This window comes from Silurus aristotelis (assembly GCF_946808225.1).
Source record: "Silurus aristotelis genome assembly, chromosome: 16".
Taxonomy (NCBI): domain Eukaryota; kingdom Metazoa; phylum Chordata; class Actinopteri; order Siluriformes; family Siluridae; genus Silurus; species Silurus aristotelis.
Genome location: NC_139589.1, coordinates 3,959,527 through 3,983,579, shown reverse-complemented (window position 1 = coordinate 3,983,579; position 24,053 = coordinate 3,959,527). Strand labels below are relative to the sequence as shown.

The 24,053-nt window shown below is 37.7% G+C and overlaps 1 protein-coding gene across 1 annotated transcript in view; it reads right to left on the bottom strand.

Moving 5' to 3' along the window:
• Nucleotides 1-24,053, bottom strand: part of col23a1b (collagen type XXIII alpha 1 chain b) — a 69,781-nt gene that overhangs the window by 42,888 nt on the left and 2,840 nt on the right. The window lies entirely within an intron of this gene.

Sequence of the window (24,053 nt, the reverse complement as noted above, 5' to 3'; positions counted from 1 at the left end):
CATGGAGACTAGAAATGTTTTATTGACCAGAGTTTCTTAACCTAACTGAGAACAGAGCCCAGATTCCCCACCAGCATATCATTATTATATAAAGTTGTGGTGAAGCCATTAGAGGATTGAGTCTTGTGGTATCCATGCTGACTGCTGAAATAGAGAGTCATGGCAGCAGAAGATGAGAAGTCACTCATTGTATAAGTATGCATTTATCAAGGAGCATCCTATGCTTTGTGCCATGTGGGGGGTGCGGGGGTGGGGTGGGGTTTTATAAACAGACCGAATACAGCCAGCTATAATAGATGTATTATGTACCCTACTTACAATGAATTTCACCTAAAGAGAGAAAGCCTCTTTGGGCGGGGAGTTTAACTCAAAACAGAAGATGCGATCTTGGAAAGAGAGAACATATGCTCCGTGCTATTCATGTTCAGTTAGATAGAGTGCTCAAACCTAACCTGACGTCCATCTCTGCATTAGAGTTTAGTTTTACTGTTTGCTCTCAGCACCACTCCTCCGAGTCAGAGAGGAAGGGAAGCTGAAAAAACAGTGATTCTCCCTGGATATGTGGATCTACATCCCAAAAAAAACCACTATCACGTCTCTATCCAAGACTCACACAACAGGAGATCCATTCTTTCAAAAAGTGGCCTAAAGTAATAACATACTAAGGCTTTTTGGCGCTTCAGTCTCATGTATCTTCACTGTGGTGAAATAATATCATGGTGAATTAAGACCATGAAGTAATCATTCAGAAAAAAAGAATTTTTATCCATTAGAAATGAGTTAGGAGCCCTGGGGAAGACCAGCATGAATTCAGCAATGCAAATTATACTGTTAACAAAAGGCATAATGAATTTTAGCGATAGCAAAAAACCCACATTCCTCGCATGATCTCTTATCATTTACACAAAGTGGAGCATCAGAGATAATCTTTTTTGGGTCATGTTTGGACAAGAGTGTGTCCCACATCAATCTGATGCTGTACCAAATACAGCAGAGGTTATAAATTATACACAAGTGGTCGTGTCCTCTTGTCCATTTGATGGTGTCCCTTTGGATGACCATTCACAGTTTATATCTTCTTGGCACATATGGAGCACGTGGAGAGATGCAACACGGTTTGGGTCAAAGGGTCAAACTATTTATGAGAATTTGTTCTGTTTTTGTGCATCAAAAGTAAATGGGATTTAATTAGAGAAGAGGTAGATGAAGAAGAAGAAGAAGAAGAAGAAGAAGAAGAAGGTAGGAACAACAGGTAGGTGCTAAGGCTGTGATTTTGGAACTGGAAAAATGTCCACACATGTCAAATCAGTGTGTTTTCCTGTATTGTATTGTGTTTTTAGTTCATTATTAGATTGTTGTTATGGTGTGTTGCTCTCATATTGTTTCGTTACATTGCATTCAAATATTGTGTTATATTACAGCAGTTTATGTTGCATTATGTTGTTGTGTTATGCTGTGATCGGTTGTTTTATAGTGTTGTACACCTCAGAAGGCAATACAGCATAACAGCACAACACAACCAAAAACACAGTAAAAGAGAATATACCATAATAACACTACACAACCAAGAAACCGAGCAAAGGACAACACTAAAAAAACAAGGAAACACAGCATAAGACAATACAACTAATTACAACCAAAATAACGGTATAAGACAATATAACATATGATACAAACTAACAACATAACGCAACTAAGAAACACAGCATAAAACAATACAACACAACACATTCAAGAAACACAGCATAAAACAATACAACATAACACAAAATAATAAACTGGTAACATACTGTAATCCAAACACAGCATTACAACCCAGTACAACATACCAACACAACATAACACAATATAACAACACAACAATCCAGTACTCCAACACATCTCAATAATTGCAACACAACACAACACAGCATAGCTTCACAACACAATGTGCCATACCAGCACAGCACAGCACAGCACAACATGCCCACACAACCCAGTCGCACAACATAACAACTTAACCAAGCAACAGAGCAAAAGACAGTACAACAAAAAATAGAGGTGTGTTGTGTTATGCTGTGATCGGTTGTTAGTGTTGTAAAGTTGGTAATCCCCAAGGTGTTATAGTTTTGAGGTCAAAGCTCTATAGCAGGTCACTCCAGATCTTCCACTTCAACCCATGTGCACTATATTGTCATGCTGGAACAGGTTTGTGTTTCCTAGTTCAAGTGATGGGAAAGTTTTATTATACTGCATCCAAAGACGTCCTATACAACTGTGTCTCCAAGTTTGTGGTAACAGTTTAGGGAGGAACCACATATGGCTGGAAAAGTCAGGTGTCCCAGCGCTCTTGTGTATCTTTGCCTAATCAAAGTTTCCCCTAGATATCCGTACAGAGTCCCTGGCTATCTTTAAGGGACGATTGAAGACCTACCTCTTCCTGAAACACTTAAATTAGCACTTTCTAAATTTGCTTTGTAGAATTAAAGCGTTATATTTATATTAAGTTTGTAAACTTGCGTACCAGTGTAGATTTATTCATTACTAGAGACTTAAAGCATTTTTGTACGTCGCTCTGGATAAGGGCGTCTGCTAAATGCCGCAAATGTGAATGTAAATGTAATCACAATTTCTAGCTGTTTAGTATAATCGCTTATGAGCAGTTCGATGAAAATCCAATTCAAATTTTATTAAATAAAATTTTTAATAAAATTGTCGACTGTCCAACATGTAAACTTGAAAATAGAAATAGAATATAAAATAAAGTATACAAGTATAACTATAAAGTATGAAATAAGGTAAATTATATATATATATATATATATATATATATATATATATATATATATATATATATATATATATATATATATATATATATATAGCTGTTATATGTTATGAATATGTTTATATCCGACATGTGATTTCGTCTGTGTTTATATCCGTGATATATATATATATATATATATATATATATATATATATATATATATATATATATATATATATATATATATATATATATATATATATATATATATATATATATCACGGATATAAACACAGACGAAATCACATGTTTATATACCCAACCAACACTCTTCTCTCATTGCTTATCCTGACATACAACAGTTCTATGCACATACATTGACTTCAGATGTGTACGTCTGCATCTGGATAGAAATATATTTTAGCCAGCTAAAATTCAGATAGCATGTACACACCAGATGTGAGTACTAAACTAAAGACATTTTATCACCTCTACCTGCACAGTATACAGAGTTTGCTCTAAATTGGCCTATGGCAGGTGTGTGAGTCTGTTCCGAAGAGCATGCATTAAACAGAACAGCATAAGCCCATGTGCTGCCTTGTGTCATGTCAGACAGCCTATTTATAAAACAAAGCCCACAAATTTACAGCGATTGTTGTGTGCTGTATGAACAAGAGCTCCAGGTGCTGCTGGATCATTTATAATCCTCGAGCCGTCGGGACGTTTTCATAAACATGTCATAAACATGTTCTTTCCATTGTCATGCAAAACGGAGAAATGCATGGATATGTGTGGAGAGACTGTAAATAATGCAACACAACATAACAACACAACTAAAAACACAGCATTAACATTGCAACCTAAAAACACCACACACCTTAAGATAATACAACACGACTAGGAAACACAGCAAAAGACAAGACAAGACAAGACAAGACAAGACAAGACAAGAGAAGACAACACAACACAACACAGTATGCAACATAACAGCACAACACAACAAAGAAACAAAGCAAAAGACAAACTGGTAACATACTATAATCCAAACACAGCATTCCAACCAAGTACAACATACCAACACAACATAACACAATATAACACAACCTAAAAGCATAGTACAACATACTAACACAACCCAATATAACAGCACAACAATCTAGTACTCCAACACATCTCAATAATTGCAACACAACACAACACAGCATACCCACACGACCCATCAACACACAATGCAAACACGTCATAACTTCACAACACAAAAGTGAAACGCAAGGTGCCCACATATAAAAAGAAAAAACACCATATAAAAAGAAAATGCAACACAATACCTGACAACACAACACAACTAAAAACACAGCATAAAACAATACAAGATAACACAAAAAACAAAAACGTCATAGCACAGCACAGCACAACATGCCCACATAACCCAGCCACACAAAATACAGACATAAGACTATACATAATACTATACAACATAACACAATCCAGCAGCATAACAACACAACACAAAAAAAACTAAAATCCAGTGCAACATAACAAAACATAACAATTCATATTCATATTCACATCATATGACTACGCAACCAAAAAACACAGAAAAAGACAATACAACATGCCCACACATCTGAGCATAATAACGCACAACATAACGCAATAAAACCCCATCACAATATAAGAATACAACCCAGCAACACAAAATACAAAAATAAGACCAAAATATCGCAATAAGACAAATACGTAATACGAAACAACAAATTACAATCAAGCAACATAACAACACAACACAAAATAAAAAACACAATACAACATAACAACAATCTATTCATATCCACACCCAGTGGGTTCATTCTTGTCATAAGGGTCTCTTGTAAAAGTGGACAACTTACTGGAAATTACTCTGAAGTCATGTGTGTGTGTGTGTGTGTGTGTGTGTGTGTGTGTGTGTGTGTGAGTGTGTGTATATCCCAGTGTGTGTGTGACTCATTAACACGAACTGTTTCATTCCCCTAATAATGTTGTTCGAGTTTGTTTCAATCGAAGACCACTATGCTGGTGTTTTGTAAAACCCATTGAAACTATGCTAAGTGCTCTCTTTATCCTTTCCCGACTTTTATTGCACGCTGATTCTTTCCTAATCTTCGAATTATTACTGATAGAGATCTCTAATTGATACCACATGCTTTTGAAACGTCAAACGAGACCGAAAAAAAAAAAAAACCTCCACACGCAGGCCACGAGCTAGCACGTCGATGCTACTCTATACCATTTAACCTTGCCAAAGATTAAATCTGGCCTCCTGATGAGTATTTTTCCTCTCAATACATCTTCGCTCGGTCTTCTCCAGAGCAGTTCTCTGCGCTCGGAAATTAAATAAGAGCTGTGGATTACTTTTAGGCGTTCGTGAGAAATTCGGATATTGAATTCAAACATTTGAAAGTTCCTTGGTGTTTGACGCTATTCGATCGAGAAAGTTGTTTGTTCCCTATGAATCATTTGTTTTTATTTTTTTGTTCAGCATGAAGTTTCTCGTAAACAGCATTTGGCACATTATCCAGAGCGACTTTTGATCAGTTCAGGGTTATGGGCCTTGTTCAAGGGTCCAGCGGTGCCAGCTTACTGGTGGCGGGATTTGAATTTACGACCCTCCGACACCTTAACCACTGAGCTACCACCTGCTCTAGGACCTGGAGAGGAACAGCGAGGATGAGATGAGGGCAAAAGTTTAAATGTAAATGCAGAATCACGCTCTCGCTGTGACACATATTCCACTGCTGGAATCAAGAACATTTCAAACCACAGGACGCTGTGGGCGAGACCTACTCCTCTCTTTTATCTCCATTTCCATCTTTCTTTATGTGTGCAATGTGATTTGGGGTGCTGTGATAGAAAGAGGATGTGGCCTGATGAGACTGATGAGACACTTTAGATACACACACACACACACACACACACACACACACACACACACACACACACACACACACACACACACACCATTACCTCTTTACATTACCTCTTTTATTATTTAGACATTTTCCTTTTTTCTATATATTTCGGATTTATTTAAGGCATTGTGGTTTATCGTTATGATTGTCACCACTGTAGGATGTTCTCAGAATGTTCTTTTATTGCCAGCTTAATTGCATTAACTTTATACTTTTTTACCAGAAGTGTTTATAAAGGCTATGTGTAAAAAAAAAGGCACATGTGGTTGTGGTTATTTGTTTTTCCCTCTCCCCCCCCCCCCCCCCCCCCCCTCTGTCTTTTTCTCTTTTACTCGCACCCTCTTTCATTCGAGCTCTAAACACCAGCAAGCGTTTAACTGCGACTCTCATTGTGGACAGTTTTAACAGGTAACTTAATTTTTTTTTTTTAGACAAAAAGGATCCACACTGCGATTTTCCGTTCCGCCAAACATTGCATCACCCCCTTCACATGTGCGGTCCGTTTGTTACCCGAGACAATACTAGTTTACTGAATACTATGTCAGCAATAGTATTTATAATCATACAGTGCGTATTTCAACCTATTCATCTGTAGAACATGCAAAACCAAGACCTGACCAGCTCAAGCTTTCAAGACATTTTCGAAAGGGTCGGCGCACAGGCAGAAAATCAATTTAGCCAAAACAGACAAAGCATGTCAAAAATAAAAAAAACGTTGCATGTGGTGTAAGTTCTGAACTCTCACTTTTTGAACCTCCCTACAAGCTTAAACCACAGCAGCAGAACGAGCTACACCACAGTCTCCTGAGGAAGAGTGATCACTCAGCACGAGCAGTAGATAATAATCCTCTAGCCATGAATGAGCTCAGCAGCCAAACCCTCAAAACCCTCTTTGCTGGAAACCTGCCGCATTACCACTTCCAACCATTCGGACTATTAGTTTCCCATTACACGCAAAATGCCTAGCTGTAATTTGCGTGCCTCTTTCCCGCTCCGCTACAGAAACACGTCCCTACGGACTCGCAATGAGCGCGTGCTAATTAATGAAAGCTAGCAAAAGCGCGCAGCTGCTAAAAAGGCTGTGTCACTACTTCATCATGTGCTCGTGCTTCTTTTCAGGGCAGGCTTTTACAACCTGAAATCGCAACCTGATGTGCATGTTGTGTGTAAGCTCTTGTGAATCGGTGCACATAAATCAGCCCTTAGCTGCAATTAAGAGTAATCAGTGATGGTGAGGGGGTTAAGGGTGAGAGGTTAAATGGCCTGAGCTGTTGTCTGATGTGGGCTGTGGGCTATCACGCTGATAAACGATCTTATTGCCCTCAGTGCATTTCTCGACATTTGCTTCGCTGGCCCTCGCAAATGAAACTTGTCGGATTAACAAATAAACAGGGGTTTACTCCGTACTGCTCCGGCAGCTTTCGAAGCTTTTTTCGTAGGGACGCCGTAAAACTGGAGCTTTCTAGAACATTGCACAGTAATTGTTGGTCTACTTTAGCAACTTAAATTGTCATCAGATATTTAGCACATTCATCAAAAAAGTTCATCTACTTTTTTTTTTTTTTTGCTAAATTGACAGCAGGTGTTTCTCATTTAAACATCTGCACGAAGCATCTGTATTAAAAATGTGCATTCATTACCAGGAAATGGGATGCAAATAGATTTTTTTTTAATGATTAGACGACAGCAGTGCTTGGAAGTATTTCTGGACTTTTAAGGTCACTTTCATTTGTGCAGTTAGGGTAAAGTGGGATTTTAAGCTAATTAAATGCAGAGAGAGGAGAAAGAGAGAAAGAAAAAAAAGAGAGAGAGAGTATGTGGTTATTTAATCTTAATGCGCAGGTGCTGTAATATAGTCCTTAACGGAAAGTGAAAGGCTCCTATGCGATTGACTGTCGCATGGGATTTAATCTCAAGACCCCAGATATCTCCATAAGCACTCAACATTCCTAACATACACCCTAGTCAGTGGTGTTGCCTCTGTCTGGCTTACATCGTGCAAGCGAATTGCCACAATTCAGCCATGGCTCACCACCTTGTCTGGTGGGAGGTCAGGGAAGTGTACTGCCATATTGACACCTACGCCACACCGAGCCTGGGTAATCTCAGGCTTTCTCACCGCACCTTTCCAACATGACCTACTGGGTCAGTTTTATCTCTGTGAGTGACTTGCGTTGACAGCATGCATGAGCATCCCGTTGAATGAAAGGTTAAAACAAAAACGAAAATGCAGTATTGCTAAAATGCACTCAGGGAAAATAAGTCAGAATTTAAAAGGGAAGGGTCACCATAGTAAACACACATTTCTGATGTACACGTTATAGACACCATAGTCTCATGTTCCCGCTACATCAATGGCATTTGGCAAAACACTCTTTTCCAGAGCAATTTAGCTCATTTTATATTTACCTCTATTACCTCATTTATACAAGTGAGCAGTTAGACCTCTCTCAAGAGCCCAGCAGTGACAGCTTGGTGGTGATGGGATTCAACTCACAACCTTCTGATCGTATTTACATTTTTATTTATGGCATTTGGCAGATGCCTTTATCCAGAGCAACTTGCATTTATCTAATTCATACAAATGAGCAGCTAATTTCCAAGGGATTTGAACTCACAACCTTCAGATCCAAAGTCCAATGCTTCAAACACTAAGCTACCATCTTCTACTGATCAAAAATCCAACATATTAACCACTGAGCTACCACCTCTTCATTTCAGCTCCTATCTCTTGCAATCTTTGCAAAATATTTCACAATAGAATTGGTTCTCTTTTGTAAAAATTAAATACATTTTATCCCGAATATTTGCTGAGATAAGCAAAAAAATAAAAAATAATAATTTTGACTAGCCCAGTTTACCCTAAAAAAGCATGTGGCCCTCAATGAACACTTCTTGCAGTTCCCCTTTCTAGCCACTAGGTTAATAATATCTACATGGAGCTTAGTAAAGTGTACAGCAAACAAATCAATAGAGTATTAAGTTATATAATAATATTAATGTAAATATTATAAATATTATAATAAGCATCTATTGCTGATCAACATTTGTTGAATAGCTGATACATATGGCAGGTCCCACCTGCCCCTATTTATTCCCCTATGCACACATTCCTCCAGATCTAAGATCAATTTAGCACAGCCAATCTCCCCATACAGCCTGCTGTTATGTTTTGGAATTTGACAGAAAACCATAGGAAGCCCATGTGAAACATGATGAGGTCCTCCACACAAATTTCACGCCGATTCAGTGTTCGCATTTTCGACCCCTGCACTTATTCACACTTGCGGACATGTTTATGGCTTGTGACTAAATTAAGTGTTGTGTCCATCATATGTCGCAGCTGTCCGTGCTCTTTGCGCATATATATCACCAAAAAGCTTTTCCAGGAGCAGAAAGATGTGTCCCTTGCGCGATGGGGTGCTGACACTAAACCTCTCCTCTGTCACTCAACAGCAGTAACTGCAGCGGCCATCTAAGACATTCCACTCATTCACAGAGGCTCTCACACACACGTCAGCTATTTCTGAACGCTACACCTGGCCTGACCATCTTGCTGTGAAATCTGAAGCAGCATGGTCTGATGGACCATAATTTTCAACCTTCAAGAAAATCACTTCTTCAAGAAAAAAACATGTTCTTCCTTCAACTTTGAAACAGTACTTTGAATGCTAGGAAGCTATGTTATGATCTTAGCATCAAAGCAAATTTACACAATATTCAAGGAAACCCTTAGTGTTTTTCAACCTGATCTATATCCACCACATCTATAGCCTATCTCTAGTTTCCACTACCATGAAGTTTTCCAGTGAATGTAAAATCTGTTTACTCAAAACTCGTATTATGGGAGTTTCAGGGCTGGGGCTTCAATAAACATTTAGGCAAAAGAGAACATTTTCATAAAACCTTTAGCCATGAGTATTTGTAAATTAAGCTCTAAATCTGTATAACTATTTCTTTAAGAGGTGGAACAGCTCTTTCAGGGGAAGGAATTTGTGGTTATGGGCTACCATAGTCAGTGTAACTCTGAGTAAACATAGAAGTAGCTCACTTTCTGTTTTTTGCCCTCTGCTTGCAAAGACAGCACAAAACCTTCAGGAAAGCAACCGGAATGGCTAAATAGTGTTGCTCCGGTGTTTAAAATGTCATAGAACAGCCCTGGTGTGACATACAATTAGTTTCAATACTAATTATCAGAATTCAGCAGCTGCCCTTTGATGAAGGTGAAAAGTAATGAATTACAATTACACGTGTTACTGTAATTGAATAGTTTTCTTCTACACAAAACCTTTACTTCTTTTAAATAGTGTGTAAAAATCTGTATTTTTTTACATTTACTTAAGTATGTTTTATTTTAAAGTATTGCACTATTGTACTGCATTTTGAAAATAATGCAAGGGGGTAAAAATCACGCCCTGGAAACTACTGCACTGACTGGTTGATTGATGGGCAGGGAACAAACTGGCTAAACTCACAAGAAAGAAAGATGGAGATGGAAAAACAGATGGCAGTGATGCATCTCCCTGCCTGAATTCTTAATCTCCATTTGCGATTTCTCTCATTATCATAAATTACATTATAACTGGAGATATTTTTTTTGTTAATGCACTGTAAAGTTGTAAAGGTGTTACTTTAATTAAAAACTAGTTTAAGATTTATATCCCCTTGTACTTTTTGAACTACACTAGAATCCCCCACCCCACCCCTGCTGTTAACACTTTTACTTTTACTTAAGTACATTTTTAGACTTGTACTTAAGTAAAATTTTATTGCAGTAGCAGTACTTTTACTTGAGTAGAATAATTCATTACTCCATCCACCTCTGCCCTTTGACTTCATTGTATTCTGGATATTTTTCACTGTATAGTGAAACTGGTTGAACTTCATGTCTACAGCAATCCCAAATATATTAATGCAGGTGTACTAAAGAATATAGGTTGAAAAATTATTGCTCATTTAAGCATGCATACTTTATTGCACAGGTTCAGTTAAAACCCATGAGGAAAATAAATCAAGCAGCCTCACTTGGGTGAGACAAAACGAAGGATTTAAAAAAAGAAGCCCAGTAACTTCCAATTTGCATGTTTAAATGAGAAGACTCTTCTCCAGAGGTTAGGACAGCTGTTAACACTGAGGGGTCAGAAATATCTGATGGACAGAGGTCATACATACAGGAAGTATTTGGTTTTATGGACTCTGTTTTAGCAATATTTCTTGCCGAATTTTCACCGTTTGTCCTAGACACAGTAATGACATTGGCAGGTGTATTGCTTAAGAACTGCCAATCCACCGAAATGTTCTTCTTTCTCATTGTTACAAGATGGAAAAAGTGTTTATAGCCTAGTGTGAATCTCTCCTTACACCTGCACCTTTTATAAAGCTTTTGACATTAATGAAACCAAAAATGAATTCACTTGAAACACTTTCACACTAAAAGCAAACAGAAAATTGTGTGTCTACTTTAAGCCTACGGATTGTTAAATATAATCAAACAAAGCATAATTTTGTAGCTATGTGTATTACAGTTTTTATACTCAATGATCATTGAGTATATTTCATACAAACATGTCAATATGTGACAGTCTCATAAGAAATCAAAAACAATTTGACTTCCTCTGCACTGTTGCGTCCTTGCATGTGTAGAACGTTAGATTAAACACAGCTTGTTTTTGAACCCAGCATGTGAAAAATCCAGCACAGTGAAAAACGATATAAAGACAAAAAGCGCCAAAGCTTTCGACGTCATTTCATCACCAGTACATAACACTTCTGTCACAGTTTACATCACTATCCGACTTATTGGCCTGAAAAATATTTCTCCACAATCGATAGCCAGATTTATAAAAAAAATATTGATTTATATTCAAGAAAGACACACCCCCTTACCACCACCTCACATATTCTCAGCAGGACTCACAGGGTGTCCTCATTTCCTGTTATTGTAAAATTCTTTCGAGTTCATGCTGGATTTAATCCTCCACATATTTCCAAGAGCACTCAACGTTCCTGACACACACTGGTTGGTGGCCCTGTCTGGCTTACATTGTGCAAACAATTGCCACAATCCAGTTCTCCTTAGCCACCTTCTCTGGTGAGAGGTCTGAGAAGTGTACCGCCATATTGACACCATGCATGAGCGTTCGGTTGGAGGAAAGATTGGGGATGAAAATTGAGACCTGAACTAAGTTAAATAGATGAGGTGGTAGCTTAGTGGTTAAGGCATTTGACTTTGGATCTGAAGGTCATAAGTTCAAATTCCTGCCACACCAAGCTACCACTTGTGAACAAGGCCCTAAACCCCATAGCTGTTCAGATGTACGGTACTTATATACGAGAGGTGCAACAAATACCATAAATTTAAAACTTTACATTATCAGGTAGTCCCTGAGTTACGATGGTTCGACATGTTTTTTGATCTTACAATGCCGATAGTTATACAAAAAATAGTGATACAGAAAAACTGTAAACATATAAAAATTTCCGCTTGCCATTTTAATTTCCGTACGATACGTCTACTCGATGCGTCTACTCGCAAACCGACCCTCGTTCACGCACCCGCTGCCACATGTATATACACACTGTAAATCGTCTACATCACACTGCTGTAAATTGCTCTGTTTTGTTAAATTATGTACTGTAATTTGATCATTATTAACAAATGACTGTATATTACCGCATACTTAACACTATTCCAGGGTGGGCTAGGCCATGCCTTTTGATTTACGATTTTATCAAGTTACAATAAAAAACGATATAAGGACTAAAAGCGCCAAAACTTTCTGTGAAAAAATTACAAGCCATGAGACAACACATATTGTATAAACATGAAGCAGTGCTGAGAAAACAAGGAAGTCTATGAATAAGCATGGAAGCTTGTGAGAGCGGATGTGCAATTGATGGACTGGAAAGTTTTCATGTCCTACGCTTCACTGTGCATGCTGGAAAAATACCTGGCGGGTCAACAAACCCTGACGAATAAATATCAAAATGCACACCCAGACGTACAAACACACTCATAAGTACTGCATGAATACTAAAAAGCAGGGCCTGTTGTAAGTTTTTGGTAGAGCCGAGGCCATGTGTGATTTTAGGCTGTGGCTCATAGAGCCTCTGAGACCACAGGGGTCATGAAGAGGTGATGGGAAGTAAGAGGTATGGGTTAATTGTCTAAATTAGGTTATATAATGGTGTATTAGCACCTTTGACATGCTCTTTTATTGTTGTTTGTCTTTTTTTTATACACACATTACATATTGGGCATAATTTTCTATGCAAGCATATAAATCTGGCATCCAGACAAAAAGGTCCATCCTGAATGTGCCATTTCACGATGCCCAAATTTAGTTACCTAAAAGAAAATTCCATTCCAATGGAACGTACATTTAAATTAACAATCTGAATCAGTTCTTTGGTTCCATGTTCTTCTTTAGTCAATGGCAACAGAAGTTCAGTTTAGCATATGGGAATGTTTAGTCCAAAAAAACAAACAGGACTGACCATTAAACGTTACAAATACAGATTAGTTCTCTTTCATTTTTAATGTTTATACAGCTGTTTAGCACCTCACATTAAATGTGAGTATTCCTCAACCTAGATGTAAGCATCACAAGATAGAACTCTATGGAACAAAAATAGTTGGATACCTGAATTCTCCAGCCGGCAAGTTAGAGGAACACAATTGTATAAGATGTCTTTGGGTGCTGTAAAATTACATTTCAGTTGGACTTGGAAATCCAAACCTGTTCCTGACCTGTGCCTGTGCACAAACCGGACTCCATGAAGCTATGGTTTACATGGGTTTGAGTTAAAGATCTCCTGCTATTGAACTCTGAACTCAACCCTATTGAACACCTTTGGGATGAATTGGAACACTAAATCAGTACCTGACTTTACTAACTGAATGAATCTCCCACAAATCTCCACAAGCACACTCAAACATCTAGTGGAACATCTTCCCAAAGAAATGGAGTTTATTATAACAGCAAATGGAGGCTAAATGTGGAATGGGAACTTCAAAAAGTAGCATTCTTAGCATTCTTACTCATGTATACTCGATATGTTTTTCTGCTCATGTGATAAACTAATGCTGTGTGGTTTGCTCATTAAAGAGTGAATCAGAATTCATGTAGATACACAATATTTGCCATTAACCAAAATATCACCTGCTGCCTAGTCTGTTTATAGCCTGTTTAGCTGGGGTTGGGATTCAGTGCTAGTTAAACTTGGATTTAGCAAACAAAACAGTGTGACTGGTAAATATCACAGAGCAACGCTAGCAAATAGGCTTTTGTTTGTTATCTCGTTTGTTTGATCTCTTTTGTTTGAATATCTCTGAGGTAAAGGAGACATAATTTTATACAAGACTTTGCTAACTCATGAACATTGGAATGGGAGTGAAATGGGATGTTCAAAAAGCACATTAGAGTTAGGTGTCTTCAAACGTTTGTTGATATGTTGTCATGTCTGTGCAGTTTTGAAGTGGGATTATGGAGGTGGAGATTATACGAGAATTAAAGTTCTAGTTCTGAATCATTGTGCTGCAAAACACATTGATAAACCAAAATGAATCAAGAAACAGCACAGCAAAACCAAAAGCATAAAACAGAAAATTCATAGTCAAATGAAGACAACAAATTCAGAATACGCTACAGCACTTGATGAAATAAAAAAAAAACCCAAACATCTAGTTGAAGTGAGATGAACAGAAAGATTAGGTCTGAAAGTCAGACGCTGGGTGTTGATTGGATCCAGCACGTGTCAGCCTGAGAAAAGGCAGAAGACTGAAAGCAATCATGAACAAGCATGTAATGTTCAATAAAGATGTAGCCGTTCTGATTTTAGTTCAACTTGTGTTTTTGGTTTTGTTGTTTGGTTGTGTGTTGTGCTTTTGAAGCTGCTTTCATGTGTTTGGTTTTGTTGTCATGGTACATAATTTATTGTTGTTGTGCTTTTAAAGCTGCTGTTTTGTCTTTGTTTAGTTTTTTTTTTTCAGCTATTTTCTGAATTTATGCCTTCAAATTCGCTTTCTATCACATTCTTGGTGTTTAAGTTGGTTTCATTTTTGGTGTTTTATTTCTGCTTTGTTTTGCTGTCATGTTTGTTGTGTTGGTTTTGATGCTGTGTTAATGCTCTCTTACATTTTTTTTTTCCCAAATTTAGAACATTGTTATGTTTCTGAATTCACAGTAACTTTTCCAACCACAAATTCCACTGTATATTGTATATTGTGTATGGTTTATTTTGATGGCTTAGCTGTTTGAAATTGTTGAGTTTTTATCTTTGCTGTCACGTTTCCAAATTGCGGTCATGTATTTGCTTTTTTGTTGTTGTGTTTCTGTTTTTGGTTTTGTTTTGTTTTCGAATTTGCTGTGGTTTCTCTTTTTTTTTTTTTTTTTTTGGTTTTATTTATTTATCCAAAATCTGCTCTCAAATTGTTATTTTGCTAAGCCATTATGTCCTAGTCTACTTCGCATTGACAGTGTCCAAGCTGACAACGCGATCATGGACCAAAATAAAACCTGACAACACTACTGGTGAGACTGAAGCCTTGGAGATGCCCCTTTCATGTCCTTATTTTGTTGATTTCAATCTCACTCTTTAAGTACTTCCTCCAGGCAATAAAATCTGTTACGCTGTCTCTACTGATAAAGTGTACCCAAGCCTAAACCCACAGTGTCATTGGGAAAGAACGTTCTGATTAACCCAGCCTTTGTGTTCCCTGGTCAGATAAAAGCCATGTGTGAGAAAGTGAAAGAGGAAGCAGGGCCATAGTGAGCACTAATCGATTTATTGTAATCTGTTCGCTGGTGTGACAATAGAGTGAATTAAACCAACAAAGTGATACAATGACCGGCCCCTGAACCTCTGAAATCCTTGAGGCGGGACTCAAGTGCTCACGATCCCTCCCCCGGCACACGCAAGCACACAAATTGCTTTCACGCACAGACAATATGAGCGCTGGAGGGACATCCTGAGCGGAAGTTTGTTCTTCTCCATGGGGTCTAAGTGTCATCAAGACAGCCCCTGGCATGTGTCTACACCGTGACTCGGGTCTGAGATAATCAGCAAATTGAATACACACCCATCCCTCTCAATATAGCAGAGGAACATTGGATTAGCATGAAGGAATTATCAAAGAGAGGCAAAAGTTCAGAGAACAGACTGAGAATGGGGATTGTTTTTTTTTTTTTTTTCGTTATCCAAGCCCAGAGAGATGACTCTTCAAAGCCAGGAAGTGTCCTGTAAATAAATCTTTATGATAAGTTTACGATTCTTCCATTTTATCTTCAGTGTAATTTTATCATTGTGTATAATCAGCCCCAATACAAATGAAAATGGATATGAAGCACAGAAACAAAGAACAGAACGAAAATCAGGTGTCATTCATAAAAATAAAAAAAATGAAGCTACGTTTTTATCACCGTTCCCGTACGTCTTCATGTAAAATTCCACAAGGTCGGCATTGTAATGCACAACAGGATGTCAGAAATAAACAAAATCACAAAAACATGCCCCATGAATCACATATAGTCACACTGTTGATTTGGAAAGAGGGGCATAAAAAGGAGAGGGCATCTTATCAGCAGACATCAGTAGTGCCTACAATAGTACATATAATTAAGAGATTACCATCATCCAAATTCAACAACTGCACGCAGGCTGTAAAATCGTCTTCACACAGAAATAAATTCCCTTCCAGCGGACCTGCAGACTTCCCTTGTCCTCTTGTTTGTCTTGTTGTAGAGACATAACATGTCAATTATTTCTTTCAAGTATACAATATGTACATGATGTGAAACGGATTTGCTTTAGAATTGACAAAACGAATTAGAGATGAGAGAAAATTATTTGGCCACTTGAAATTCATAATCAATGACACAAACACTTGATGATGTGACGATTATTAATATAAACCAGGGTTTTGCAACAGGGAAAATTAGAAATATCTTTTAAATCTTACTGTATTTGTTTCTATGAATATATTGCATTTGTTAGGCAACTATACTTGTATAATTATATATTATTAACATAAGAACCCAATACTAAATTTAATGTTTTGTATTAGTTGGTTGTAATTTAACTGCTGTAATAAAAATCACAGACCCTCTGGCTATGCTTTATAGATATGTCTTTTTGATTTAAATAAATAAAATAAAGCATATTGCAGGTATAATACTAGAAATGTGAAACGTGCGCACACCAGGGTGTGTTTGTTTTCTCTCAAAAAGACTGAAAAAAAAGGATCCCTTTTGAAATGGACAAATTTTTGGAATCACCTCTGGTCTTTATCAAATCTCTGAATTTAACTCTGATGCAGACCATGTCAGATTGGTAAATGCACCTTATAATTTTTACAAGCTTTTTCACAAGGCATTGTCTCTGCTAGTTCTCAGAGGGTGAACATGATATTTAAATACCAGCATTTTCCAGACTGAAAAAATCTGGAACCAACAAACAGTTTTGATCACATCAAGATTCCAGTTTATTCACTGGGATCTCGATGGAATTTTAGGATCCTATACTGTATCATACTGCAGAGCAGAAGCCCTCACAATTTTAACCTATGTATATATGTATGTATGTGTGTGTGTGTGTGTGTGTGTGTGTGTGTGTGTGTGTGTGTATATATATATATATATATATATATATATATATATATATATATATATATATATATATATATATATATATATATATATATATATATTTTTTTTTTTTTTTTTTCATGATACACATGAAAAAGTGTAAATGAAGTTTTCGACTACATAACCTGATCCGGAAACCAATCGTATTCAGTATATTTCTACTTTTGTACAATGCACCACTGATTTGAGAAATATAAAATTCGACCAAGCATATACTGCATTACAATTTTTGCATTACAGAACTCTGCCCTTTCAGTTTGTGTCGAAAACAAATATACTCAATCACGTGCATTGCGCCATTCAGTTTTCAGTTCAGGAAACAAGCTCCACAGGTCCATTGCCCTCCTGCAGATCATGCAGGTCTAGAAAGTGCCGTCTGGTGGGAAACTGAAATAGTGAAGAGACATGGCATGCTGCCACACAGATGGAGGAAGCAAGAAAATAAATGGCTGACTAGAGGCATCTGGGAGATTTGCAATTAAGATTAGCCAAGGGCCTGACAACGGTATAAGGATCAGACTATTTCTACTCATACATGCACGCAAACCATCAGCTTGCTTCTCTGTCAGAACCACAATGATGAGAAGGAAGTGAAGAATTTCATACAGCAGGGCAACCAAAGGAAAAAAAGACATTAATGCGCACAGCGCTATTTAGTTATGGTGTATTCAGATAAAGAGCAATACAAGCTGGAGATTCCCTCAGAAATCCACAACAGGATTAATTAGTTGTTGCACAGCGATAATGCTGACTCGTCTCCACAAACTGAGCTTCAGACTTTCAAATAAAATTAGGCCGAGCTTTCCCAACTGAGTCAGCTATCATGAGCAGACAGCATAGACATGCTATTAAAGAGTCTGCGCTGTTCATCTGACCGCAAGCGCTTAATGAGCATTTAAACACTTGTTTATCAAATTAAGATACAGACAGTCCTGCCAAACCCTCCCGGCGTGTAACTAGTGTGAAAATAGCATATGGTTAAGACAACTATGAGTAAGTACCGGCATTGCAGATAGCCATGAAAAGTACAGGAAAAAGTCATTAAAATTTAAAGTGCCAGATATCCTTCAGTTAAAGAGGTGTTTAACCCACATACAAAACATTACAACAATAATCATTCACTGATTGCTCTTACTTAATCTATACTTCAGGTAATTATGTAGAGAAAATGGATTTGCTAAGCTGACAACACGGTCGGTTTATTGAGATCACATTGCCTTTCAAATTTAAAAAGAATTTGAAGACTACAGAACATTTTTTGAAAACTATGTTATACACAACTATGGCCATGTCCCCACTAATAAATTTGGTTGAAAACACGTTTTTTTTTTTTGGCCTTCCGTCCACACTGAGACGGCATTTTTAGTCAACAAAAAATGCAGCTTATTGAAAATGCTTTCCGAAGTGAATACATTTCTAAAATCTGTTTTCACGTTGCAGTGTGGACTGTGAAAAGAAAACTTTCAAAAACGATGATGCATTTTTAGTCAGGTGACGATGCCTTTCCTCGACATTGCTGCGACTTTTCCAAGAGACGGAGAGTAAATAAACAGCATAAACTTTTCGAAGGAAAAGCCGTTTTTCTAATTTATCCTGATTAGTGTAGACGTAGCCGTTGATTAGCCTGTTCCCAACGCGATCTCAGATTCTTGGTTCTTGGCGCTTTTTCTATTAAAGCCCATCTTCATTAAGGTTGGACATGTTGTGCATGCTTTTCTGCCCACAACGACTATAAAAATGATTACCGAAATGGTTGGTTTCTTGGTACTTAGAACCTTTATAGCGATACTCCACTGACCTCTCTCATCAACAAGCTGTTTCCGCCCATCAACCACTGGGTGCTTTACTGTTTTTCACAACATAAACTCACAGAATGTGTGGAAAAATTCCATGAGATCAATAGATTCTGAAATACTCAAGCCAGTCTGTATGGCAAAAACCACCATGCCATGGTCGAAATCACTGAGATCTCGTTTCCCCCTATTTTTATGTTTGATGTTACAATCATTTGAAGCTCGACCTGTTTCTGCATTCTCTTCCACATAGTTTTGTTGATAAATAATTGGCTGATTGGAGAGTTGGTGTAGGTGTGGCCCAAGAAGGTATTAAATAAAGCATTATACAATTTAAATTTTTAAAGTAATAACTAATATGCTATAATTATTCCCATATACATACTCTTATGTCTTTCAATATAAAGACCTTACCGTTCCTTCAAATCAATTAAGAACTGTTGCAGTGGAATAAAGGAGAAAGTAAAGGTGAGAGCATGCATGCAAACTACTGACAGATGCTTTCAATAAACCAGTGGTACAGTGGCCATAATGTTATGATTTGCCGTTTTATCTTGACCTTGATGGAGGTGATATGTTTTGCCGAACTGCTTCAAGAAAGCAACTGCAGGGCCAATGTCAATTGAACATAATTGGAGAGGTTTAGGCTGCATTTATGCATGGGAGGGGGGTTTAGTCTGAAAATAGCTAGCTGTTGAGATCCTTGCCATCACTCAATTATCACATAAAATGTATTTGGCAATGAAAACTCGACTAACACCAGAATAAGAAAAACACCCTCAAATTCCCAAAATTTGCAGCAGATATCAGATTGAAATCCAAGATTCTTGTAGCGGTGGCATACCATACACCGCGAAGTGTTAAATCATTCCACAGACTACTGACACATTTAATACAATAACAATTCAAAACAAGTTTAGAATTTAGTCCACTATATAAGGTCTCAAGTCTTCATTCCACGAAAACCATACAAAGGGAACGAGAGACCTTTTCAGACCCAGACAGCTTAAAGGAGGAAGTATTAAAGATTACAAGTCTTCTCAATGGGTAGGCCAATAAACCGAGGCAGATTACATTCTTTGGAGGTACATTTATCCCAGCAGATCACCACAGCGCAAAAAAGCAGCTCTTACAACTAGACCAGTATGCGTCTAAATCCAGCTAGCTGTTATCCTGTGGCCTACGTTCAGCTTGCGCTCTCATTTCCTCTCACAGGATCACCCAAATATTCTTTGTGTCACGTCCGAAACTAAGTATTAAAACCGTTTGCTGGGTCATAAAAAAACAAAGAAGAAAATGCATGTTTTCAGGTTGTAGAGTGAAAACACTTCTCCATAATCACTAAAGTATGCTTTTGTACTTTCCACCACTTTCCGTCAATGTGGTATCTATTAATATGGGGCCAGTATGAAAAAAAAGAAAGAAAGAACGTGCAAAGACGTGATTCTCAGGCAAGCTCTGCATTGACTAATTATATTTCACTAAACATTAAACATGAGGAAGAATATTTTATTGAAAAAAAATCTATTATGAGGACTATCACTATAGATGCACATCTTTAGAACTCCCAATTTAAGAGACTTCACTTATTACTTTGCAGCTATTGTGTGCTAAAGTCTCGAAATAGAGAACATATGGGATATCTGTGGCATGGCCTTTGGTACCAGATGGCTGGATTTAGTATTTCAGAAGCTGCTGATCTCTATACAGAATGGTGCAAAAAACAAAAAACATCCAGCAAGCTGCTGAAGGGCACACTGGGTTAAGCTGACAGGAAGTCTACAGTAATGCAAATAATCACTATTTACAACCAGGGTAAGCAGAAGGTTATCTCAGAGCATATAAGACCATCAGTCAAGAACAGGAATCTGAGCTTATTTAGGGTACAGGTTCACTCAAACTGGACTGGAAAATAAAAAAATATACACTGATTGACATTATCCTGTCTTTAAATTGCTTAAATTTTGGAAATTTTACATTCTTCTTTTCTCATTTTTGCAGTTTTTGCTATATATTGTGATTGATGTTGTGTATTATAACTCTAAAATGATCTAATGACTTACATACCAATGTCACTGTTTCTCAGCCACAGAGCAATAAATGAGCTGCACAGTGGCCATTATGGTTTGTGGTTTCGATACTCTGTTAAAGTTCATTATCTTGCTCTTCTGAACATGGCCCGACAGTATGACGGAAGGGTATATTCAAGAAGCGGAAAACAAATCGGAACCCATTTTCAGGAACAAAGCTGGAGATTTGAAAGAGAACACTGCATTTTCAGTCAGAATCCTGAGGAAGCCAATGATTAAGTGGTGGGCTTGCTTCAATGCATTGGTCATTAGTTCATTTTATAAGGGCTACTACTCATTCAAGTGCTTTCATGGTTCTTTTGAATGGAAGGCTACTAAAGTGATGGACTTCCATTATGTTTGTTGGCAATTCAAGAATATTGCCCTGAGTTACCCTCATCACGAGTCCGTCAACACAGCCTTGAGTCACCACTTTTTTGATAGCAGAGAGGCGGAAATGCTCCACAAGGACACTCAGAAAAATCCCAGAGACATTCACATTCTGAGTCCAATTAATCTAGTCAAGAGCTGCAAAGAGACAGACACCCGCTTCCGTCCCAAGTGTTTCCTATGAAGCCCATTTCTATTTATTTTCCATACAATAGATATCAGCAGTGCCTTGAGAGGAAAAATATTTTGAGGCAATAAAAACTAAGGAAGCACTAAAAATGCCCCTGGTGTACTTGCAGCACGGCTGTAAATTGTAAGCATCCCTTTCACAACATAACTGCCACTAAATGAGGTTTGTTAAGCAGTAAGTAAAAAGGCTTCACTGAGGGCTGTAGGTGGCTCTTTTGTTTCGTCTTGGAAAAATAATGTTTAGCAAAGAGTCTCATAATTAACAGTTAATACAACTATTGTTTTAATTTAAAACAATTCGATCTGAAATTGTGCAATCCATCTCCTAAATGGAAAGATGTCATGAAATGTTGTGCATTTGACTTCAAAGATGATGGCAGATCGTCTAACAGGTTAAAATGCAGTTGTCAAGGATATGCAGAGAGCGTTTTCATTTTATAAACCATTCAGCCCATTTGGAAGCATAAACCATTTTATCGAGTGGGGTTACTTTTCCAGAATTGCGAGCGTTAATGCCTAAAAATACATGAGAGAGGAATATATTGGAAACTCACTACGGTCTTCAAAGCATTTTCATGCTTCAACTTTAATCCAGTCAAACTGGTAGATAACAATGAGGGCGATTTAGTTGATAGTGAACGAAAATTGCCAACAAATGGCATTACAAGAACGCTAGGCTTCAAAAATGTGCAAAACATATCGTTCAGTCCTGCCCTGGGCCCTGTTTCCCAAAAGCACGATTGGGTAATTTCATGCCTGACATTATGATTTCGATTTTGTTGGATTATAAAGATCAGTTGCGGTACTTGAATGGGCACCAAGAACACCAGTGGTGTTTTTCATAAAACTGGCAGCTGCATGCACTGTATAGTACAGTATATATCCTGTAATCTGTATAGTTTGCTTCAAGGAAGTAAGAAAATGCCATTAAATCTAAGTGAAATTTGTTAGCATTTGATTTATTTAACAGTAGCAGAGTGGCCTTCGCCAGTAAGTTACCTGTTTGAACAACAGTTGTTGTTGTTTAGAGATCACAATGTAACTGTCTCACATTTTCCATCAAATTGAAACTTGGAAGCTCTAAAATCCTTATCAATGTAAGAAAATATTTTTCTGCCAAGTCCAAAAAATTTTTTAAAATGCTCTGAAGTTTGTACAGATTGCATAATTAGAAAGCTCTGTCTAACATTATGAAGTGATCTCATGTCTATAGCACTTTAAAGAAACTCACCTGTCCTTGGTTAGTTATGGTCCGTACTCAAATACCCCTCTGGCAGTGTGCACATGCAAAACGTGTGCTGACCGTATTGTAAAGATTTGCTATGTTTCCCCTAAGATACACTTTTATAAAGGTAAAAAAAACAAGGGTGGCACGAAAGTAGCAAAGACCCCAGTTTGATCCTTGCTGTCTGGGTGGACTTTCAAAGTGTTTCGTTTTGGAATTGTTTCCATGTGGATTTCCTCCGGGGTTCTCTGGTCTCCTCAACAAATTAAGGGTGTGTCCCTGCGGTGAGCCCCTCAGGCTTTACTGTGACCCTGACAAGAAAAAGGCGCTCACCAAAGATGATTGAATGAATGACTAACAGCCATGATCATCTCACGATGCGCTTACAACATGTTACAAAACATATAACCTGGTTTACGGCCCTTCAGGCCTTCATGAAAATGCCAATTTTGACACTTCTGTTGCGGTCATAACCCTTTCAAACCTGCTACTGTCTCTAGGGAGACATATTCCCAGAAAATTAAATTTAAAAAAATCACACAACCCAACACAGGGTTAAACACTCTGTCCCTCTCAAACACTTCTGTTGATATCCAGATACTGTGTATGGCTGAGGTTACACAACATACCATGTCTGTCAGTCAATCTAAGGAAAGAAAGAACCACATTTTCGGCTTTATGACTTCCACATGTCGGCTGCCTTTAAACTACTAGACGTCCATGAGATGTATTCGGTTTGCGGTTGCAGAAATGTTGTCACTCAGCAGTGCAAATCAGGAAGAGAGCCACTAAGAAGCTGGATGCACACGTTTGGGAACGACCAAGGACACATCTGCGTCATCACTTAAAAGGAAGCAGAAGTCACGGCTCTAAGGCACAGCATTGGTTGATGACAAAAACTCTACAGTTCTGGAAAATGCCGTAATACTGAATTACTAATTAATTGGAGACAGTTCCTAACCTGAGATTATCACATGCTTCATTACACACAATTCTCTTTAAATGTCTGTATTCATTATAAACTCTTCTAGCAAGAGACAGGGCA